At 38.7% G+C, this 24,800-nt stretch overlaps 1 long non-coding RNA gene across 1 annotated transcript in view; it reads left to right on the top strand.

The window, feature by feature from the left end:
• Positions 1-1,778: 1,778 nt before the first annotated feature.
• Positions 1,779-24,800, top strand: part of LOC146761476 (uncharacterized) — a 54,679-nt gene continuing 31,657 nt past the window's right edge. The window contains exon 1 of the long non-coding RNA XR_014945001.1: positions 1,779-2,082. This is a non-coding gene — a long non-coding RNA (uncharacterized LOC146761476). The remainder of the gene's footprint in view (positions 2,083-24,800) is intronic.

Below are 24,800 nucleotides of genomic sequence, written 5' to 3' on the forward strand. Positions count from 1 at the left end.
ATGTATTGCTTTGTGGCAGAAAACCTTTGAAGCTGTTAATAGCAAATATGGTTTAATAGTATATAGTTAATAGTAAACATGGCTCAGAAGAGATAATGTATCTGCAGTACATTTTCTTTCTGCTTTCTCACTTTCAGGAATACACAGTGAAATAAAACTCCTGCACCTTCAAATTAATGAGAAAAAATATCCTGGACTGAAATATAAAGAGGTTTTTTTCCTGGCCTTCTTAGGGTCACACATTTTTATGAGGCAGAAGATCTCATAAGCTTGCTAGTGCACCAGATGTGGGAGTTTGCTTTTGATTCAGAACAAAATCATTGGGTAGAGTCCAGATCCTGAGTTGGGAAATGGCAGAGTTTGTTTTCTCTGACAGCTTTAAGTGTTTTCAGTGTGCTACCTCTACTTGTAAGAAGGCTGGCTTAGGGACTGACATCTCTGACAGCACAGAATGGAAAACAATGAACTAATACTTTCCTTTTTCTTTTCTTCTTGTTTGTGAGCTCATCTGCTTTTACTAGTCAGATAATTTGCTTCACACAGGTTGCAATGATCAACTCCATCTCTAGGCATTTATTCCCACTAGACTGGCATCTCCAACTCACAAGCTATTTGGCACATGTATTGTGAGTCACTGTGGCTATTGGGGTGATAATGATGACTTTAATATTGGTTTTATTTTGGTAGATTCTGCATACCACCTTGGGATTTCTAGTCATTCTTTATGTCTCTACTACTAGAAATTTCACTTCTTTAGGAAAGATATTTATTTAGCTAGATATGTTTAAGGGTGGTTTTTGTTTTCCACCCTCTAATTTGGCATTATAATCTCCTTTTTACTATTTACAACGTAGACCTAGGTACCATCATTTCAGCTCATTGTAGGTCTGTTATAAAACACATCTAAATATGAGTGCTTGCAAAACAGTCTTTCCAACCCTAACAGGTTATGGTATATCTCATAGATAAAGCTGAAAATAACTTTAAAATGGGTAACCGATTTCTGAAGTTTTCTTAGCAAAATTCAGCTTTGTGGAGAAGAAACACAGAAGTGTAAGAGCAAACTGTATATCGTGAGAGGTGAGAAGATCAAAACTGTGTTTCATCTTTTATCTTGAGAAACAACATAGATTTAAATGAGTTGCCCTTTCTAAGTATGTTCAGTGCCCTACTCATGGACTGCAAATTTTGCCCAGTGTGACCCATTTATGATACAACTTCATAGAAATACAAGTCATTTCTGTATGTGGACAAGGTCAGTGAGGCTCCATCCCAAACTCATCATCCTGTTAAGTTCCCATGGACGAGTAACCTTGACCAAGAAAACCAAATCAAAATATTTCCTGATATTTTTTTTTTCACAATTTAATTTTAAAAGCACTTGCACTAGATGATCATGCTTCATTTTATTTCATATAGTGCAGGCATTCCATATTGCATTCAGTTTCCCAGGCAAATATATTTCTCTGCTCATTACCACGAACAACATGCTACAATCACAGATAGTAATCATACCTCCGAACATTGTATTTCAAATTGTTTTGTTCTCTTTTGAATAATGGCAGGACAGACTATTATTCTAACTCTCCATTTATCATTCTCATTTTCCACGTTCTTTAACTAGGACACATAGTAACTTATTCTGAGCATGTTGTTTGTTTTACAGTTCCACTCCCACTGCCAAAATTTTATCCGCTTTTATAGAGTTCAAAGGTAGACTTTCTTGGCGCTGTGGAAAACGGAACCTAAAAACTAACAAAGACTTTTCCACTCAGAGCCTTGCTTACCCCAAGCAATACGTGCTCGTACCTTCAACCAAAACTGCAACTAAGGCAATTTCTTCTGGGTATACCATGGTGCAAATAATCTTCCCATCACAGCAAGAAGTAAGAGAATGAAAGCAGCATTTGTTTATGGGTCACCGTCTGCTTCAGATGAACCTTGGCAGGCTGAGAGCTGTACGGGACAACCTGCCTGCCTCTGCAGCAAGCTGCAGTCATTTGGAGCAAGGATAACTTCCCACAAATGGGCAAAATTACTGGAAACAGAGAAGTGTAGCACGCAGAAAACAGAGATTCTCAGGTTTGTGAACCATGTGGAGATGGACTAATTTTTTTTTCCTATGTACATTTGTTAAAAGAAAATTAATTCCATCTGTTTCATTAAAAACTTATTTTCTTGGCTTTGGAAATAAAAATTAAGGATGCTTGCTTTTAAATGATTCTTTAATTTTGGATTTGAAACATGCATGGTTTCTGAAGATCTTGTCTTTGTTTCTTCTTACTTTTCCTCCTTTTTTCTCTCTCTTACGATGATTTTTAAATGTTGAAAGAAGTGGTTATTTTCTTTTACTATTCTTTTTAGTTCATTTACATTTTTACTTACCTTTATTTCCAATATTCCATTCTTATTTTGAGTATAACATAATTGCGTTTAGGAAGAGGATCCAGCAGAAGAGTTTTGTTTCATTTTTTTAAAAAAGGGCATGTTGTTTCCCTAATAATTTTTAGACATTTTGCTACATTTATTGAGGAGCAAAAGTAAGGTTTCAAAATGTGAACTATGGTATTTTCTGATCTTTCATTAGAAAGTCTTCCAGCTGAACAATTATTTGCCATTATTTTCCCATTTTAAAACAAGTCTGTGCAATATATAAATATTTATATAATTTGTATAATTTATATTTAAATATTTGTATACATATAAACTGCTGCAGTTGCTATGCAGTTAAACCAGTGCTCAAGTATTTACGCTGAAGTGTTAGCTAAGTGTTCTGCATCTTTTTACATTGTGCTCAAAGACTATTCTGAGACTAGGTTCTGCTCAATTAAAATGTTAGTTCTTCCTCATTTCTGCTAGGAGAAGTGTTGTATGCCTTTGCCGTGTAATGAAGTAGAAAAGCAGATGCTGCTCTTTTGTACCCTCCTGCCTGCTGACCACTAGAAGCAGTGGAAGCAGGGATGCTGTGCCGTGCTGTAATGCACTAATGACAGCGCACTGTTATCTCAAAGGCTGCCTCTCAACCTGTACCCTGACACATTAGCTAAGATCAGAGGTGCCACGCTCACTGTCAGTTCCTGAGGTCAAACACTCTGCAACTGGTGAAAGGGCTTTCTCAGTTAGGGGCCACCACTGTGAACTTTCTCATGAGCAGTGAGACTTCTAGTATCAACCTGCCCTTTGTATCTGTGCCTTGGTCAGTGCTGGAAGACCCTGCCCAATGCAGCCTTCAGCTAACTGATCTGAATCCTTAGAGCCCATTCTTGTTTTTTGGTACATTTATGCCAGTCTACATTTTAAAATCTTAATGCACACCTGATTTTTTTCTTGGCCTGATATAAGAGGGATGCAAGCACCAAATGGAAAGAAACTTCAGTTCAAGACTCACATCCCCCTGCCTAAGCAGCATACAGGAAAATATAATGTTTTAAAAGTCCTGACCCTTTGCTTACCAAAGGTTATGTGTTTCACTCATGTAGCTAATACTTCTGCATTCAGTAGGAAAATACTGTGCTCAACATGGGGAATCCTAGGCCTTACATCAGATCCCACAGTGTTTGATTCTGTCTTTTCTCACAGGCTGGAATAGAAAGCCTGATGTAGTGGGTAGCAACCATGCCCATGGCAGGGGTTTGGAATTGGATGGGCTTTAAGGTTCTTTCTAACCCATGCAGACACACTCACTGAGAATTAAGTAGCTTTAAACTTGATGTTTTTCTGTCTCAGTAGCAGTAGAAATGTGATCATTTCATACGGATGCCTGACACCAAAGCAGCACAGAGTAGCTTCATAAGGACTAGAAGCTTTTCTTTGGATCTTTTAGACAATGGCTCAAATAGATATTATTCTTACTTTTTAATCAAAATGTAAATGATAATTTTTGGTAGAGAGTGATTTCTCCACCCAAAAGAGAGTTGAAAATTTACTCTTTAAAAGGCAGCACAGCAGTGGTTTGATGGCTATCCTTTCTTAAAGCTGAGCCACAGCTTTACCCTCCAGCACTGTTTTCTTCCCTCTCCCTCCCTTTCCACAAATACACACCCAGCCAAACATTTTCCAAATCATGCTTTGCAAGTGAAAGACAGAAAGGCTATTTCTCCTGGTAACAAACACACAGCTGACGAAATGATGTTGTCAGTGGTGTTTGCAGAATCATTTTACTTGAACTGTGTCAGTTTGATGCATGATATTGCTGTTCATTTTACTAGCAGTACAGTACCGAGAGAATAAAAAGCAGTAAAAAACAAGCTCTCTGGTGAAAAAAAAGAGTAAGAAGGTGCCACTTTTATAAAGTCACCTGTGCAGGCAGAATTATACTTCAGTGTTGCTTTAAAGCCAGTTATATTTCCCCAAAGGCCAAAAAGAAATGTGTGGAATAGTTAAATATTGCAAGACCAATGAGTTTTAAGCTAGTGGAACAGAAATAGCTTTACTTTTAGGCTGCAGATCAACTCAGCTCATCTCCCAACAATTTCTCTTCCTAATAAAAATATTTTAATGTTACCAAGCTGTAGCTGTTTAGATCCTTTCCATAAGCCAGAGAGTTTGAGATGCCTTATTATTGCTGGCAATTTTAGCACTTCCTTCCTTCTGCCATAATAGCAGTCTGTAAGGTTCCTCATTAAGAGACGAGTGCCAGATACTGACAGAGTGCAGAACTCAGCCCCAGGCTGCCGAGGCTTGTCCCTCATTACTGAAGCAGAATGGAAGTTGTGAATTCTCAAAGATTTACTTAAATAGTGCTAATGCAGTTTAAGTGATAAACTTCCCAAAGTGGAATGATTCTCACTCAGCGTGCTAGAAATTGGAGAGAACAGGGCAGTGTTAATAAGCTTGATTACCAGATGTAAAAATGCCCTGGTTTCCTCTGAGAGAAGTTGCAATCAGATTATTTTTTTCCTTGCAAACAGGAAAGAAAAGATTCCTTCTCATATGCCACCTCACATATCACGCCTGATGCAGTAAATGACTTCCCCTTCTGCCTGTTGGGGCTTAGCCTTAAATGGGTTGATTAATATGAAGTCAAATGCAGCAGAAGTGTCCCTCCCCTTGCTGTAAAGCTTCACCTTGTGTCTCTAAAGTGTTACAGAAAGAGGCTGTAGCTTACTATAGGGACTTCTCCATATTGGTCTCCCCATACTTTTGGGTTTTCCCCCATACAAATGAATTTGAGAACAGAAGTCACTTGTGTACGTCTTTATGAAACGTAAGACCTAAGACTCTTTGATTTAAAGGATACGGCCCATATGCGTCCATAATCTCATCTCACTCACAATTTAAAGTGTGCCTCATCACACACTCTTGTCATGTATTAAAGCTACAATCATGTTGCCAAGGTCTAATCCATTCTGCAAAAGCCCTGGGAAAAAGCCCTCCAGACAGTGAGGTAGCAGCTGTGTAAAAGATGATGGCACACTGGAAATGGATTCACTTAGCGTTTCTGTGCAATGACTTTGGGCAGACCTGGATACTGAAGAATGGTGTTGTGATAAACTGTGAATCCGGCACATTTCCATGACAGTTTGAAACCGAAACCTCTTAGCATTAGAGAACAGCAAATATTAGATCAGTAGGCATTAGGCCTACATGAGCATCTGCTATTTATAAATAAAGCATTTGTCAACATTTTGCCCACAGTATGTAGCACTGGAAAATAATGTGACTACTTCATTTGGTAACTATTTTCTGTTTGTTTGTTTTTAATGACTAACATTATCTAAAACATCCCTTATTAGTTTGTATAATCCACCATGCTCCTTTCCTCAGAATGGTAAAGCGTATTAATGAAAGCCAAAAGACCAGAATCTGTAAGCCCATGAGCAAAAGACTCCACTGGCAGGCACATTCCCTTAACCAGAAGGGTTAAGTAACGTTGTTGTTGGTTGGATATTGACTGATGGACCGCGGAGGGTGATGATTTAATTAACTTCCCACGAGACCCATCAGACACTATTCTATTTTTGTCAACTGTGAAATATTATTGTTTTATATGGGTTTAGTTGAGAGGTTTTCTCTGGGAAACCACTCCTTATTCATCTCCTCATCTGGATAATGAAGTTGACCTGCTTGTAATAACAGCATGAGAAGAACATTTATTCACTATCTACTGTGAAAAGCTTTGATGATTTTTCCTCAGATGAACAAGTTTTTGCAGAGGCTGTCATACATCAACTGACTCAAGAGGGGATCCTTTATATGTTGCAAGCAGCTTGATCAGATCCTCACAGTCAGTGACTTAATATGAAAAATGTACAGCACTCATCCTACCAGACCACCAGCAGTGTTATGTTCAGAGCAGACAGAAGAAAATGCAGAATGTCTTTCTAGCAACATCCATATCCCCTGTGGAAGTAGCACAATTGAAGTCTTCTAATGACTACAGTCAGATTGGGAACAGTGTCTGTAAACTTCAGCAGAGAAGGACAAAAAGAACTACAATAATTGCACAAAATGCTCAGGCGTTCCTTATAACTATGCAGTTCAAACTTTAAGATGGACAGTAAATAAAAGATCGTAGCAAGTTCCTTCACAACAGATGATGAATCATTACGTTCTGCCTTACTGTAGTGAGGGGCAGGGTGATGTATAAAATCCACGAGCCCTACTTTCTGCTTTTGATTTAGATTTTCCTGCAGATCTGAATGCACAGTACCCTCCTCAGATAGGGTGGATCAGAGAAGAAAAAGAAATTGTCACTGCCCACTTGTGACTTGATTTGTAATACTTTTAAAACAGTGATCCATTCTGAACTAGACTCAGCAGAATGAGCTGAAAGAATTATCGGCTGGTTGAGTTTTTTTTTCTTTTCCTTTTTATTTAATGCAGCATGTTTGGCACAAGGTTAAGCATCTTTAGATCAGCACTGGTCAACGGGCTCAGGCTGCCACCATGCTTCATCCGTCTCCTCGTTTGCACCAGCAAATACCACTGCTCTCCTGTCTCGCAGAATAAAGGAGAAGCAGGCAGATTCCTGCCTTATTTACACAGAGAAGTCAGAGGTGTGATGAGACCTTGGAACTGGCATCTTGCCAGGGGAATGCTCTTCCCCATGACCTAGGAGGAATGGCTCCACAGTATCCTTATCTTGAGCACTTCAGAAATAAAAGGGCCAAATTAGAGAGTGACAAAGTAGCTCTGCAACTTGTGGGATGGGGTAAGAGGCAGTAGCGAGTAGCTCACACTGATGGCTTTCAGTATCTGTGGGATTTTTTCCTCCCCTAAAACATTATACTAATGGAAGTCAGTGTAGCCTAAGCAAAATGCAGCTTTCCTTTAGCATGATGTGTCTCCTTCTACCTGTACTGTACTTGAATATGTTGGTTGCATAAAACTAAGTTGTAGATATATTTAATCCTCTCTAATGTCCTTCTTCAGTTTCCCGCTTTAATAACTTTGAGACTTTTTATTATTTTTCTTTCACATTCCTTTTCTGATTTGTTCATTTCACCTCTACCCACAGACAACTTTTCCCAGGAATTCTGGGGCAATCTATTCAGTACATTTGCAAGTTAAATATTTGGTGGAATATTTTTTCCCATTATAATAAATTACAACATTAAAATAAAGCAAGAACTACTGTTGGCTTATTCATAATCCGGGCCAAAATCATTAGTGAAGTCAGAAGCTACTTAAGCCTCAGTTTGGGTTCTTAGTAACTTCCTGCTTGTGGAGATGCTCAGGAAATATATTTTCAGCAGTATTTGTGTGACTGACACCTAAAGCATGAAAATCATATACAAATACTTGGTCAGTGAAGATAAGACATAGATTTAAAGGCCTAAGTATCTCTCTCGTACAGTATGAAAGCTATATTACAGTGCCCATGTAGTGCATGTATGTGTGAGCTGTACTTAACAGACAAGCCAACTGCAAGAAGCAGGATCATTTGTAATGTGTCCATTATTTTGAGTGAGGGTGATGCAATCTAGTCTGGAAGGAAAGAGTATTTTAAGAAGATTAACAAGAATGTATGACTAAATATTATAGAAAGACACCCCTGCCCCATGTTAGCCAGAAAGAAACTGTACTTTCTCACAGTATGTTATTTAATTTCAGTAAGAGGAGGCAGTGATAACAGGATTCTATTTATCTTAATTTCATTTTTAATATGTTGTCTTAGACTTCCATTAAATCCAGAGGAGATAAACTTATTTAGTTCCTTAAGATATGTTACCATAGTGAAAGTCCTTTAACGTTTGAAGTTATGGTTTACATCTTAACTAATTTAAAAGAATTTCATATGTAAATAGGGATTTATAATCCAAGCAGAGAGTGTGAGATGCCATTCCCAGCCAAAACTTGCAGCATTTGTTCATAACAGCACAGCTGAGTGGACAGAGTGGTGTAAAATATCTTTGCTCTGTTTTACTAATTACTACATGGCTGCCAAAGATACAAGCAAAGAGATAGGACTTCAAGGGATGTGCTGGTGTTAGACTGCAGAGACTCTTTCTGAAATTAGTGAACATGAAAGGAATGTGTTGTGAGTTCCTATCTACTGTTTATCTATGAGAGCCCGACAGATAGTGAGCTTGACAGTGAAATTCTAGCCCTGAAACTGATGAAATGCCAAAGTTTCCTTGGTCCCTGGGACCGCTCGGTGTATCTTTTCTTGCTTCATAAGGGAGTGACTGGTATTTGAGCACTGATAACAGCAATCTTTCTGGTGGTGTCGAGTTAGAAAAGACATTCCACAAAAATAAACATCAGAACAACTACAATTTCTTTCTTTCTTTTTTTTTTTTTTCCCCATATGAGTGGTGACCCACACAGGAGCCAAATAATGCACCAGTTGATGGGGCAGGACAGTGAACACAGTGCAGGTCAGAACATCCATTGCAGGACAAGCAAATTTCATTCACCATGAATGCGCGAAGCCATCAGTAAACATGTCACCAGGAGGAAATGTGTTATGAAGATTTGCTATAAAGTAACTGGAGTCTGTTAGTGACTAGTTTTTATGCAATTTTAAAATGTTGTGTTTATTTATTTATCATTTTGTGTAATTTACAAAAATCAGACCTAAGGTCTTGTCATAATTTAAAACAGAATAAGTGGCATCCTTTGCTATATGAAGCATTTTTATTTTTTCTTTGTATCTTTACTACTCTTTCTTTCTTGCAAGCACCTCAAATAAAGAAGATAAACTCCTGTTGGGAACTGGAATATCTCACCATTTCTACCTCCCAGAATTATTTTTAGGAGAAGAATACAGATACCAATAATTATTTCAAATAGTCATAATTAAAAGTAAAAAGAAAGACTAAAATTATTCATACCCATCCATTCATGCAAATAAATTAATGTTTGATATTTTACTTTTGAGATTCATTTTTCCTCAAATACTTCTATTTTCTTATCTGACAAAATGTGATTTATTCCAATAGTAAACAAGTTTTGAATTCCTTTGACCTGGGCTCATCATCCAGAGCCCTCAGCATCACACAAAGATTGTGAACAGTTAGACCAAAGCTCCAGGAAGGCCCTGCTATAGGGCTGGCTTCAAGAATGCAGTATCCTACACACTGAAGTTCTGCTGAAGCCAACAGCAACAGGCTGAGCTGGACACTGGCTGCTAACCTAGTGCCTTGCCACCACAGAGAAACAAAAGGTCTCTGGAAAGTTGCCATAATCTTCCTCGCTGATCTACATCCCCAGTTGCCCTAGGTACTCTGTCTCACAGGGAAATGAATATCACTGGATAGATCCCAGAGTATCGTTTCAGACTCTGCAGCTTCTAGATGAGGAAACACAAACTGTGCTCTAGCTCTTAGAACACCTGGTTCATGCAAGCAGGTACACCAGACTGTCTATTCTGAAAAAAAAAAAAGAATGACCATAGACATATATAAACCAAATTATTGTTCTAGCAGGAAAATCTGTCATTGGTGACAACATGAACTATCTGTAGACACTGAAAAATATGTCCAGATCAAGAATACACAAAACATTAGACCTCATTCTAGTAAAATGTTTAATGGAATTGTAAAGGATGACAGTAATGGTATAGTTTACATGAAAATGATTGGATCAGGTAAATGGAAAATTATACTTTCATTTTAAAAACAATTATTTATTCCAAAAGAGTCCTGGAAAAGTCTTCCATCTTCCTATATAGGCATATTTGTCTACTACTAAAACATTAATATGTGTATGTTTACATGAAGTGTATAACTTTCATATGTGTCTCAACTTTTAACTATTCAGTACAAATAAACAAACAATGTCTTGGCAAATAAACAAACAATTTACTTTCATAAAATAAATAGAATTCCCATAAAAGAAAATTTCTATTTTCCTTGGTTACCTTTAAAGTCACATATACAGAATATTACTTTATTGCATAACAGGTCTGACAATATTGAGTTGTGGCCAGAAGATGCTGTGCTTTTCAGTATACTTCCCAGGGATAGGATCCATTCTCTCTTACTCAGTTCTCTGATTTGTGTTTAAATCTTAGGTGTTTCAGTACTCTTCCTACAGCAGGAGATCAATGGTTTTAGATTGATGCCTTTGAACGCCTGTAGAAGAGGTCTTAGAGGTCTTTTCCAACCTTAATGATTTTTTGATTCCATGATTCTTTTCTGTTAGGCACTATTCTGGACAATGACAGTGTATATAATCATGAAGGAGAAATATTCCTTTTGGCTGAATATATTCTGAATCAAGACAATTCTATTTAATGTAAAGATGTTTTCCAGTACTAACCTCATAGCACAGTAGAACTTCAGTTTAAGTGTAATTATGTACAGGAGCATTAAAATTATTTGACAAATGATGTATTATTACAGGGCAGAAACAAGGAAAGTTACACATAGAGTAATATATGTGTATATAATATATATATGCCCAAATGTACATCTCTGCAGATGCTGTTGTTGTTGTTACAGCTGGAAAGATTCACTGGGCCAGGCAAATATATGACCAATGGAATTTTTAGCAACCAGAGATAATATTTCTTCAGATTACGGAACTTTCTTCAAATGCCTAAAAAATATGAGTTTATCAAAGTTATAAAAACCTTAATGACAGAACAGCACCTTCGAAAAATATCTGCACATTCACTGGCTAACATTTATCACTTTCTGAGTAATGTAAGCCTCATCCCCTGGCAGACTCAGCTATGTTTTCAGACAAAAAGCACAACCTTAATGCACTTGCAATTTTTTTGTGAGTTCTCCTCCTCCTTACTGACCTGTAGGTGAAAAGCACAATGATCTATGACAGCATGGGCTGTGATAAACCTCATGCATTTGTTTCTTTTTTAATTTTTTATATTTGGAGCTTTGTATTTTAAGCAAGGTTACAGAGGAAATACTTCTAAAAAACATTGGTGTCTTTATACTCATAAAAAACATTACCAACACATTCACTTTGCAATTTGGGTATATTACAAGCACTTTGTTATTAAACTACAAACAGATCAACAGATCATCGAACTGCTGACCTAAAGGAAAGATCTGCATAGAAATAATTAGCCTTTCAGAAAACAGTTGCTATAGTTAAACCAAAGTACAATGATTTGAATTTCAGACCCTCGACCAAAATCAAGCTTTTCTTTCTGGCTAAATGCACCTGGTTTTTAATACATCTAAGGACAAACTTGCACAAGATTCATCTTTCCCCCTGCTAAATGTAGTATCTCCTATGTAAGTCAAACAAAGAGAATTTCTGGAGGACCATGACAAGGACAAAAAAAATCTGCTGGATAGGGAGATGCAAATGCCTTTCTGAGTCACTTCTTCCACTGGCTGTGAAGACAAAGAAGAAAAAAACTTTTTGAAATGCTTACAACTTTGTTGTTCTGCTGAGTACAGCTGACAAAACCTATTTCCTTTTTAGACCTCACCAGCAGTAGAATTAATTCACTATGCAAGTCGGGCAGGAGAAGTCACTTTTCCCCATCCAATTCCTTACAAACAGATAGCTGTCCAGGCTATCATTAAACTGTTACATTTGAAAAGTCTGATTCTGCAGTTTCTCACAGCAGTAGAGTAAGCCCATTGCCTTCCCTGTGACAGCAGCGGAGACAAGTACTTGTGATTATGCAGTTCTGATTCATTGCATTCGTGCTGAATATTAAGCTCTCCAGCTATAGAAAAATGTGGGATGAGTTAAACACAATGGGCAATGGAGTATTCCTAGAAGGATGGGAGTGTTGCAGAAAAGAGACTGAGGCTGGTGCTTTCCTTGGTTTTCATTTTGTGTCTGCAAGCAGCGACTGAGTGAAAATGAATCTCTGCTTCAGAAAAGCAAATTGCAGCTTGGCCTTGCTGCCATGTTCAGGGACATGGTTTAGTGGGGAAATAATGGTGGTAGGTGTATGGTTGGACTAGATGATCTTGGAAGTCATTTCCAACCTTGGTGATTCTATGATTCTATGTATGGGCAGTGTTTTGACCTACCTTAAGATAAGAAGACAAATTGCCCTCTGGAAATGCATTTCTCTCTTTCTCTCCACAGCAAGTCTAGGTGACTGCCCTATAGCACTTCTGAGACCAAAATGTCAGATTAGACAAAATGGATCCACCTTTTCTGGGGTTTGCAGTGTTTGTTCCCTGCCTTTATTATTATTATTATTATTATTATTATTATTATTATTATTATTATTATTATTGTTGTTATTATTATTATTATTATTATTATTATATTATGTTTTTTAGATTACATTATGAAAGAGTTTCCATGTATTTTAGCATTAGTTTTTTGGGTTTTTTTTCTTATTGATTCATATGCCATGGGGCAACATAACTGAGGTTTACGGCTCCCAGTAGCAGCAGCAGTAGACATTGAAATGATAATATATCTGTTGTTTGTGTGTTTCTGCTTGTGTTTTTTTTTTTTTTTTTTTTTGCAGAAAAGAAAAGCTGTGGGCAGGAAGCTATGTAAAGTATTTCAGAAGACAGTAATTCTCCTAGGAAGCCTTGAAATGGCTGCCATTACCAGACTTAGATTAGGATTTAAGAAAACTACTTTGCAGTTCCCAGGATCTGAGACTGCACATTTTTTACCCTTCCACATTTGAAGTAGAAGAAGATAAGAAAATGTGAAACAGAGTAAACATAATGAAATCTCAGGTTGCAAGAAGGAGGAAAAACAAACAGTTTTCTTAGAGAATATGTCAGATTTTTCTAAGAGAAAAACGGTTTAGGAGAGAAAATACAACCTGAGCAGTAGAGATACTGGTGCACTATTTCCTGCTCTGGCTTTCTGATTGACCTCAGAGATGTTTGTTACATAGAATTGGCTGCTGTCACAACCTTTGGCATTTTATTCAAAATGAAAGCTTCTCAGAATGACTACTGGAGAACAAAATGATTTATTAAAAAAAAAAAAAAAAGAAAGAAAGAAAGAAAGAAAAGAAAAAAAGAAAGGAAGTAGTTAATAAGTAGTTAATAAGCCTCAAGATTGGTCCCAACTCTTTAACTTATTATTATTATTATTATTTTTTAATTAAGCTTCTTCCATTAAATCTATTCTAAAGAAATGAAATTGTATCTTTTCAAGTGTTATCTTTGGAGAAGAGTAATAATTTTAAGTTTCTGCTAATTTCCTCCACTATGTTACTAAATAAACATTATAGCCAGAGTGAGAAAGACAGATACACATACAAGTAAAGCAGAGGTCAACAGGAGTCCTTTTGCATGTGAAAAGTTAAACAGGCACCAATACTTTACCAGTATTCATTTATCAGAATTTCTTGTAGCAGAACGAAGGTCCTGTAGAAGTGTGAGATTCCTTTTGGCAGACCTTTGCAACCTGCTTTGCCAATTAAGAAAACAGAGTGCTGTACTTTTAGAGTCAAGCATTTCTTCCTCGAAACTGGTAGCAAAGAGAAGCTGTTGCTGTTTGGCTTTGCTCGTTCAAAAGGAAAGTATCCAGTGTCATCGGTATTTACTGTTGGCCACTGAATGACAACACGAAGAAAACAGAGCACCTGGCCACCTTCATTCACATTAGATGAGATACGGTCCCCCACGTCATGCACTAGGAATTGTTTAGTGTTTGTCTGGGCAGATATTCCCAACATGGCAAGATCTTTCTGCTGACCTTCTAACTGACTTGAAGTAATTTTTCTTCCACATGGCTCCTGGCTTAAATTGTTTGATTAATCAGTTCTCTTGTGCTTTAACCTTTGGGATTGTTTTATCTCATGACATACGTCTCATAAGGCTTCCAGCTGCCAGTAATAGATTTACAGTAGAGAGGAGATTTAAAGGATTGTAGTTCCCGCCCTCCCTCCCCCCCCTTAATTTGCTGGCCCTGCTCTGGTTTCTCCCATCCCTTGAACCTACACAGTAGTTTACCTCTTGAGAAAAGGTGGTGTATCAGGTGTATGCTCCTCCTTATCCAGAGACTTCCTCTTCCTCAGGCCATAGGACCTTTGGTCACATCAGGGCTCCATCATCTCTGTCCAACCCTCTGCGGTAGTGAATACTAGTGGAAAGGAGCAAAGTCACTGGAAAGCATTGCACATCTCCCTTCTTTGTCATATTTAGCATTCCTTACTTCATTTTCATCTCTGTTTAGATTACAAACTCCATGGTGCTAGAGTTTTGTCTGCTGTAAATCACTCTATACATTTGCATTAGTATGGGAAAAATCAAGCCATTGCATTTATAATCAAAAGGAATGTTGAATAAATTTCTGAAGATTTTGGTAAGGTTGAAATATATGCTTTCAAACACCCTTCGGGTTTGACTGGAGCCAAGGAATAGGTATTTCAGTATTCTGGCTTTCATACCCAGGAGGAGAATAAGCAGAGAAGCAATGCATTTCCACTGGCACCTTAAGTCAAAGCGAATGAATCCTCAGAAGCAATAATTCTCCTACACTTAGAAGAAAAATAGTTACAGTGGTAACTACATTGTGAGCGTTGTCTTGTTTAGGCTCAGATATCTTGCATAATGTGAATCTAAGTTCATTTCATCAATGTGAGGTCAGATATTATACACTAGTATCACGGTGTCACTCTTAGCCTTTCTTTTGCATGATAGTGGACACATCTCCTGAAGCTCAGCTGTGGTTCTGAGACCTGGACCCCTGTCCTTCTGTGTGCCTTCCTCTGTCCCTGTTCAGATCCTGAATGGCATGGTGCAGCCCAAGAGCAGAGTCCTGGAGATAATTTCATAGAGGCAGCTCCTCCTTGAGCAAACGTTATGTTTGCAGCCCAATTCTGGGCCACGTGTCTTGGTCTTTTATTAATTGCTGACTTTTCATTTTTACTAAATTAAGAGGAAAGTGTTCACCTCTTCCTCTCTCCCACGATCTTTCTCAGTGCCCCTTGAAAACTGCAAAAATGGACTCCATCCACTTAACTCCCATGGTTTCTGACTTTATGTAATACTTCATCACCACACTTACAGGACTGAAATTAGCCAGCAGTTATTGTTTGCATTATTACAGGCAGCCCACAACTAAGGAGTCAGTATGTGGTAGCCAAAGTATGCACTTTGCCACCAATCACAGGTGGTGACAATACAGTGTACACTTCACTGCCCGCTGTCATCACTCTCAACAAGACATTTCAGTGGTGTTGAGCTTTGAAATCAGATTTCAAGGCGACAAGAGCCCTCAGGATTGTGGTATTTAAAGTCAGTCTTTATCTTCAAAGCAGCCTGCTCAGCTATTGTGCCATATTTTCTTTTATGCTAGTGCTACATCTGTAATCCTTAAGATTTGCCAAACTGATTACAAGGTAGCCACAGGGGAAGGGAAAAGGAAAAAGAACAGAGAGATTTAATCAGGGCTCTATTCCCAATATGTTGTCTATTAAAAACAAGCTTGCCTTCTCTCCACGAGGACTGCAACATGGCAGAGTTCTGCCTAGTGCTCTTGTGGCACTGACATGTTGAAAGCCACATCACAGGCATGTCAGTTCCCCCTCTCCACAGGGGAGTGAGTTCTTCCTTCAAATATCCTCTCCTTTTTTGTTGTTGTTGTTGTGTGTGTGTGTGTGCATGTGCTGTTTTTAAAGGCTTTCACCTCTTCTGCTGCTATTTTCAAGGAGTGGGAGGAAAGATAATGTTACAAATCAGTGTGGGCCATTGTTATGATCTGGTCTCTGTTGAACATGCATTAGGACATCAAAAATCAAGGCAGGGAAAGGGAAGGGAGAAACTGGGGCCAGGTGGAGCCGTGATTTTGGAATTAGTCTTTACTCACACTTGTGAGAACTTACACAAAAAACTCAATCACACAACAACCATCATGAAATAAAAGTTTACAGGGCTCCATGAGAAAGAAGCAACTGCACTGAAAGCACATCCTGGTTCCTTATGGGAGCACTTCTGAAGTACATTTATTTTTGCTTTGACCATATGGTGTATCATATCCACCATGAGGGGAACTGGTCCAATGATTCCTGGTGATGTACAGATCTACAGTGACTGTATCCTCACTGTATCTGTCTGGGCAGTGACATCTAATCTGGATGACTGTTGAGTGTCTGTCCATCCTAGAGTAAATCACAGGCTCAGGTGCTGAAAGATGAGTTAATGAGGAAGGAATAAAAACACTATAAACTTTGTTTTAAACACCAACAGGTTATTTTTGCACAGGGTGAAAAAAAAAAAAGCAACACAATAAGAAGTCAATATATATATATATATATTTAATGACAATCCAATTTGGAATAACTAGGAGTATAATAAGGCATTTTCTTTAATCTTGTTTTACCTTTTCTACTGTATTTTATGGGACTGAGCACTGGAGCTCAGGCTTCCAGGCAGAATGTTCACCCTATTTTGTTGTGAAGCCTAGTTCAATGAGCACGTCAACAAGAGATTTCACTGCCGGCAAATTTCACCTACACATTGCTAAGGCCAGAAAGATTTTTCTATTAGCAGTAGTAGTAAAAATTAAACTTTAACAGCAAATTAATGTATACATTTCATTGGGAAGTTAGCCAGGGGACAAACAATTGAAGTGAAGAGCCTGGGCTGTCAGTGATGCAGCAAGACAGAAGAAGGTACTCAGCAGCTGCCAAAAATTTTTCTGGAGAAAACTTGCAAAAGACTAAATGTGTAAAAATCCCCTTTATCTGAAAGTGGCAAAAAGCCTCAGCACTTTGGCAGTGCTGTTGAACACAGAACGGCACAGTGTTGTCCTTCACTTATCTCTGCTTCTAATTCAGTCATTTCATTTACTGTGTATTTGTGTACTGTGCATTTTTATGGGGATCCAGAGGATTTAACTGTTACTGGTTTGGCTGCTGCACTTAGTGTCATGCAGCAGCACCTCACACATGGGAATAATTTCAGATATGCTTTTTTTATACAAGAGGATTTGGCTGTTTTTGTTTGCTTTGTTATAATCTGGCTTGACTCTGAGAGGCCAAGATAGCTGGTAGTCAAGGGAGAAGTCAATCCCTCTAGTCCCTGCAGGCAGAGCTGGGCTCTGTGGTGGCCACTGGAAAAACTGGTTTGCCTTCAGAAAGCAGACAGCTGCTGAGGGGCCATGTTCACTCTTCCTCCCTGAGATGCTCTGATGCACCATGAGCTCTTAAATGATTCTCCCTAAGAAACAGAGGACTGTCCCATTTAAGTGGCATTAGGTAACACAAAGCTGACTACTTACAGCTTCCAGACTCAAAATTAGGCTATGCCTTCAAAGCATGACCAGCATCCTCTTGTTTAATAGAAAACTGTACCTGCTTTTTGTTTAGCCCTTGTCTGAATGGGTGAAGACATGCACTAACACTGCAACCTTGCAGCAACTCAGTGACAGTGGCCAGCTCTGCAGTGGTCCCAGACCACACTTCCTTGCAAGTGACCCTGGAGGTGAGGGCAAATAGTGATATAAAAGCCCTGGTGCCAGGTTTGAAAGGTTAAGGAGACATTTTCACAATGTCTCAGGTTTGGATATTGATATAAATAGCAGCAGAGTTAGGCCAGCACAGGGTGAAAAAATAACCCCAACTTCATGGTGCCAATCAGAAAAAGATTCCATTCTTTGCTTTCCATATGCCATGCTGATTTAGGTCCTGTGTGCAGGTATTCTCTGACCTCTGACAGTCTCACCAGTGACCTCCTGTCTCTGGTACCCCCTTTGCTGCTTTCCCCTGTCCTGTGGTGCATGTACTCCTGTGGAGAATCTCCCTGAAAAATCTAGGGTGAGCAGGGGCAAATAATGCACTTGGAGAGATGGTTGATGTTGGTACGGGTGGCTTACTTTTTAAGGAATACCAAGGAAAACTGGATTTTACCTCATTGAAATCAGAGTGAGTTTGCTGTTGACTATATCGGGAAGTACATTTTATACTATTAATGTTCAACACCTGTACACATCCCTGGTCTCCATGAAAGATTTTGCCCTGGGATAGGAAATGGCATCTGAACCTACAGGAGAATTTTATTTATTTGGGAAGAGACAAATAAAAGATTAGAAATTGCAAGAATTGAAGAAAATGCCATCAGACACTTTAATTACAATTTTCTCTTGAGTCTTGATTTTCAAAGGCAGGTTCTCACCTGTGAGAGTCACGTGGGGACTGTTTGGTTAAATGGAAAATAGTTAGTAGGAATCCCTCCACAAAACACACCAATACAGATGCTCCCAAAGCAGCTACATCTGCTTTTTTGAAAAACACTTCTTCCACATCCTCTGCTATGGTGCCAACACACACTTTTGGGAAATGGATAAAAGCACACTCCAAATTTTCACATGCCAAAATGGGAATAATGATTCACTAATTAATGCCTCCTTAACAAAACAACAACAGGACTTAAAGAAAACAACAACAACAACAAAACAGTAAACACTATTAGACTTTTCTGCAATATTAGAGAAAAATGGGAACTGTTTTAAAATTAGATGCGTGTGTGCAGGGAAATAATATCCTACAGCACTGTTTGAGATGCTCATGAGATGAGCCTTTCTTTAACCGGGTTTTGACTTGTGCATGTAATTTATTAAATTAAAAAAGAAAATGAACTGGGCACAAAAGTTTGCTTTTTAGCAATGTGTTTATGTTTATCCCCCTTTTTTTTTTTTTTTTGAAATTGCTCAAGACTTACATTATCTGCAAGAAAATATGACCTTTATAATTCTTCAAGGGTCAATGATGACGATCAGCAAAACGAATGCTGGTTGCGCAAATTAAGGACCTGGAGGCACTCTTAACTGACTCGGTCAAGCTTCTCTTCAGACTTCAAAGCATTCTGGAGAGCAGAATACATGCAACAAAACTGTTTGGGTCAGTGCTTCCTTTTTTAGTATTAATTTTCTGTCCTTCTTTTACTGGCTAATTTCCAAAGTGTGGGACAACATCTTGGAGCCTAAACACAGACTGCAGAAATCAAGCCATGCAACCCTTGCTTGTTTTGGTGTAATAATAATGAGTTTTGTCTGGAAAAAAGAAAAGGAGAGTCTACTTATAGCAGCGTCTCAATCTATCGTGCACAGAAGGAACAAAACAGTCATCCATCTTATTCTAACATATATAATTTATAATATGTTTATGCTTCTTTGCTGACAGCTTTAATAAGTAGTTGCCCTACAGTCTTAAACAGAAAAACACTATGGCTTTGGGCTCAGATTTAACCCCTTTTGTCCAGCTTTTCTGTGACAGTTTGCTTTTGGGAAAGGGGGACCGCTTGGGATAATCTCGTCCATCATCCTGTTGTTGATATCCCTACCTGATTACAAAGAAACCACCCACCAGTGAAGGCCTCTCTGCACACAGAAATTACTGGCCTGTCCGTCCGTCCAGCAGAGAGGGCTGACAAGACATACTACACTCAAATGTAAAACACATGGCTGCAAAACACTTAGTTTCCTGGCAATAATTAAGAATGCTACTTGGCAGGTTGGCAGCCACATAAAACAACTGTTAGTCAGCTTTAAATTTATTACTTTCCCAGCTTATTGAAATGAAACCCATATTATAAACGTATGTATGAAACGAGGCCTCAGATGATGAAACAACATGCACATAAAGTCAAGGCAGAAGTAAATTGCCTTGGGAGAGCTTTAAAAAGTCACTGTGTCCTAAAGCAAACAGAGCCAAGTACGGCTCCTGGAGTAAGGCACCTGAAAGCCCACCTGCCTGTTCCAGCTGACTTCCTTCAAGCATCAAATGTTTGGTAAATTCAATATGGTAAAACAAATCAGAGAAAAGCAAATTGCACCCTGATGTTTGCTTTTACCTTCACAATAATCAAGGGAGATCCTTATACTTTCGATTACACAGATATGCTGCTGACTAGTACCAGGCTGCAGAGGAGTGCAGAGATAATAATAGGATAGAATTTCTAATCGAGTGTGTCAGCCATCACAGCAATAGTGGAGATTTTCCCTGAATATTTTTTGACATATGTTTCTTTCTTGCCTTTGGGCTGTAGGAACAGGTTTTGCCAGGTCAGGCTGGTCCTCCTCTTTGCATTTCAGTTGCATTTTTATGGAGCATAAGACCAGAGGAAACTCTTTGCGTTGGTTTTGGCCACTGTCACAGCCCTTTTCATGACCCCTATCAAGCTCAACCTTTGCTTACTTTGTAATCCATTGCTTCCCCTTGCTGATAAACAGATGTCAGCTCTGTTCTCTTGTATCCTTCAGCTTTTTCTGGGCTTTTCCCATCTCTCCATGAGACATTCTCCATCCTGTCTTAGAAAAATGTACTCCAGATCAACTTTGGTTTTGTCAAACTTCTGGGGGTTAAAACAGACTGGGGAACAAATGTTGTCTTCTCCCGTCCCACTCACGAGCTCCAGTTCATCCCAGCACATGGGAACCCCCAGCATCAAACATGGGTGGAGAATCCAAACTCCTCTATGTGTATGGGTAGTGGATTCAGTTACAGTGTAACATTATTACGTAAATGTTGTATGGAATAAGCCTCTTTGTTATTTTTCTGCTGGAAAACAATGGGGATTTATGATTATCTAACGCCTATTTATACGGGTCCTGAAATGGTTTCAAAATTTAAATCCAAATCCTGTAAACACTTTGCCATATGACTGACTTGACTTGCATGAAGCAACACCAGCGGGCTCTTTGAGGTTTCTCATAAAGGAAAGCTGTACATATGCTAAAGTGTTTGCAGAATCAGCTCCTTGGAGCTAAATTCTTTTTGTAAATAGCTGCATGGTTCTCCATGTAGCTCCAGAGTCTCGGGGACATTCAGTTTTCCTCTGGGATGGAAGAGCTTTGTGTGTTGGTGCTGCAGCGAGCTGGTGCCACAGCTTTCTGCTCTGCTAAGATCAGAGCAAATCCAAATGCACCAGAGTGACTTCCCTGGTGAGTAACTACTTCTGAGGGATTCACTGAGATGACGTCACCAAGAATGTACTTAAATCAGACAGTCTAGTATCCAGAAACATCATTAAGCAACTGGTTAATCACCTGTTTGTAAGTTCTTGATGATTATTTAAGGGTCTTTGTCTGCACATGACCATAGCAGCCATTCTGGAAAACAGCAGACCAATATTTCAAAACCAGTATGCTTTTGTTGAATGGCTTCCCTTCAGAGCAATACAGTATTTCAAATAGAAATTGTTCCACGGATCTCCTTGTATGATCATTTCCAAACAGCGAAGCCAGCTATGTTACAGTTTCCAAATAAGAAGACAATGAGCAAATCAGCATAACAGAAACATATAGCAATCATTTTCTCCCTAAAAATGTGTTACTGTCTCTTGTAGCTCATGCTGTTACATTATGTACTTATATACAATCTTACAGTAGGGAACTGAAAGTGGGAAGACTGAACATTAAAATGAGCAAAGGAAAAATAAAGGAAAAATAACAGGGTTGGGGAAAGGGCAAATATAAAAGGAAATGACAGCAAATAAGAATGTAAGATTAAAGTGGAAAAGAAGGAAAAAAAGCTCTCAAAGCTGATGGGCAAAAGGAACTGTAGAATAAAAGAATTGCTTGAGAGAAAAAAAAAGGGGGGGGGGGGGAGTCATAAACTGATGTGCTTTTTTATTTTTATTTTAATTTTATCCTGAGGAAGCTTAATACCAGGATATGGCAGTAAATAAAAAATACACAAGCATTTTCCAAAATGTGTGTATATATTTTTCTGTTTAGATAGATACACTTACACCCAAATGGACATCTTGAGCAGCCTATAAAACCATACCACAATCCCCTTGGAAAAACCACAACTGTAAACTGTGCACATGCACACATGGTTGCGGTAAATGGAGAGCAGTCATGATAGACGGTTCTCAACTGCTTAAAACGTACTGCCCAGACAGCTTTCATCCCTTCTCATTGGCCTGCTATAGCAGTGGGGACAGGCACAAGGAAGAGGCCACAGGAACCCAGAAAAAGAGACCTTCACATTGGCATTGGAATAAAGAGCAAAAATCCTCCAGGAAGATTTGTCAGTGAATTTAGCTACCTGGAGACAGAAACAAAGTGATGCAGAAGGAAGGACAGACTTCTAGAGTTAGAACAACACTGTTCTTCTACACTGTGTGCAAAGAAACACAGACAGAGACACAAGAGATGAAAAATATTTTGGGAAGGCTTTATTTCATGCCAGTATGTAGACCCATACATTTCGGTGATGCTGTAAAAGCAAACAAACAAAGAAATCCCAGAGCATAATAAAAATGAATAGGGGAGAAATAAAGGAAATCAAAGAAGAATAAAACCAGGCCGTTTTCTCCCTTTTTCTTTTTTCTTTTTTTTTCTTTTTTTTTTTTTTTTTTTTTTTTTTGCATTTCTGTTGCAGTCATCTGCTTTGATTTGTGAAGGTTGTTTGCAATTTTGGCAATTTGTTCCAAATTTTCCCAGTATTCCCTCTCCGTCCATGAAATAAAAACATGCATCTTTCACAAAATCACAGAATGACCTGGGTTGGAAGGGACCTCAAGGATCATGAAGCTCCAACCCCTTGCCTGGCAGGGCCACCAAACTTCCACGTTTACTAGATCAGGTTGCCCAGGGCCCCGTCCAACCTGGCCTTGAACACCTTCAAGGACGGGGCATCCACAACCTCCCTGGGCAGCCTGTTCCAGGGCCTCACCACTCTCCTAGTAAAGAAAAGATGGAAAAGTTCTTTCTGATGGAAAATTCTTCCTGATGGAAAGCACTGAGGCCTCTCTTTTGAAATGATGGGAAATAATTCACACCATGAATATTTTCTTAAGAATTTTCATTTTTGCAGTAAGGGAACTAAAAAAACCCACAGTTATCATTAAAACTTGTTCTCCCTACATTATCTCATACAAGTATGTAGGTATCAACATTGTTTTGTTTTGTTTTGTTTTGTTTTGTTTTTTTCCATTTGTTTTTCCCCCATGGGATTTATGGATGCTGTTTTGGTAGAGCCCTTTTGTTATGGGGGAAAGAAGATTTGAAACCTTCTCACCTCCTGAAATTCCTGACATCCCTGCATTTGCCACAGACTCAAGGTTTGTTTTCTGGCAACTTCCTGACTGCCAACTGAAGTCCCAGTCAGTAATGGCATTCCCTTAAAATATGTCAAGGGCAGAAGTTTTATGAAGTACTGTATATGCATGCTACTAAAAATTTGCAGCAGGGCAAGTCATTTGTAATGAACTTTTTTCACTTGTGAATTGTCTGCAGACAGACTGCCATTTTTTATTTTTTTTTCTTAATCTGATTTATTATTTGCAGTTTGTTCCCAATTTCCACTGGTAATTTTTGATCTGCATTTTTTCCTCTCTACCATCTTTTTGTTATGAAATTCTGATCATATAGATTTGAAATTGAACCTTTTGACTGGATGTTTGCTTTGCTTTTCTGTGACCTGATGGGCAAGGGAAGTTCTGAAGTTTTGTAATTCTCGTGGGCACATCTACATGTATGACACTGGCTTTCTGTATTCCATAAAGTCTCCTTTCACCTAAGAAAAGAATAAAAGTGCCCCACAGGCCCAGACAGGACCCGTGCTCATATAAGAAAAGAGCTTTGTGCTTTATTGTAGATGCAGACAGACTTTTCCTGAATTATCACACATTGCCCAATGCCACATTATCTCCTTTTCTCTTATCTTTAGGGGCTCACAGGAGCAATTTTCTCTGTTCTTCAGAAGTGTGAGAGGACTCCCAAAAACCTCAGGTGATGGCATCTTTTGTGATGACGTAGCAGCTCATGGGGACAGAAGTGAATGGAGAAACTTTGAGACAATCCCATTCTCCTTATTTCATCAACGCTTTCAGAGATGCAGAAAATGTGTGCAGGGTGCAGTGTTCACAGGCACTGAGGAAACATTTAATGCCAAGGCATGTTTTGTGTCAATCAAACACATAAAACCCTGTTACTGTTACTGTGACTGCGTAAGCCCATAAAGATGCACTTTTAAACCTTTAAAAGTAAGGTACTGTAATTACACCTAATAGAAGTCTCTGAGTCCCAGGAGTGTCTTTCCCTTTTTTAAGATACCCAAGGTAGATGAGGTAAAGTGGGGAAAAAAAGCCTTCCTTCAAGATCTGAGGGCAGAAAAATGCAAACGCTGTCCAATTCTACATGCAGGATCTCTCAAAATGTGATTTATTTGCTTTAATAACTGTGGGACTTCTCTCAGCATTTTGGCTTGAGGGGCTGAAGCCATGAGGCTGTGAGAATGACTTTCTTCCAGAGGCATCTGCTCCCTGCCAGTCGCTTGGGAAAGCCAGCGGCTTCACTTTATTCAGGCTCTATGATGATGCTCTTTTAAACCTTGTTTTAAATCTAAATTCATCCTCACAAAAAACAGGTCTCCTCTGGAAAGCAAAAATTGCCTGTACTTTGCAGAAAGGCACAAGCTTAACGCCACATAATAACTTTGAGATGTGGCCTTGCTGAGCAAGAAGTGGCTGAGCTTTGAGCTGGAATACTCTGTG

The sequence above is a fragment of the Coturnix japonica genome, chromosome 3 (genome assembly GCF_054131305.1).
Source record: "Coturnix japonica strain WE chromosome 3, WE-NBRP24, whole genome shotgun sequence".
In the NCBI taxonomy this organism is placed as follows: Eukaryota; Metazoa; Chordata; class Aves; order Galliformes; family Phasianidae; genus Coturnix; species Coturnix japonica.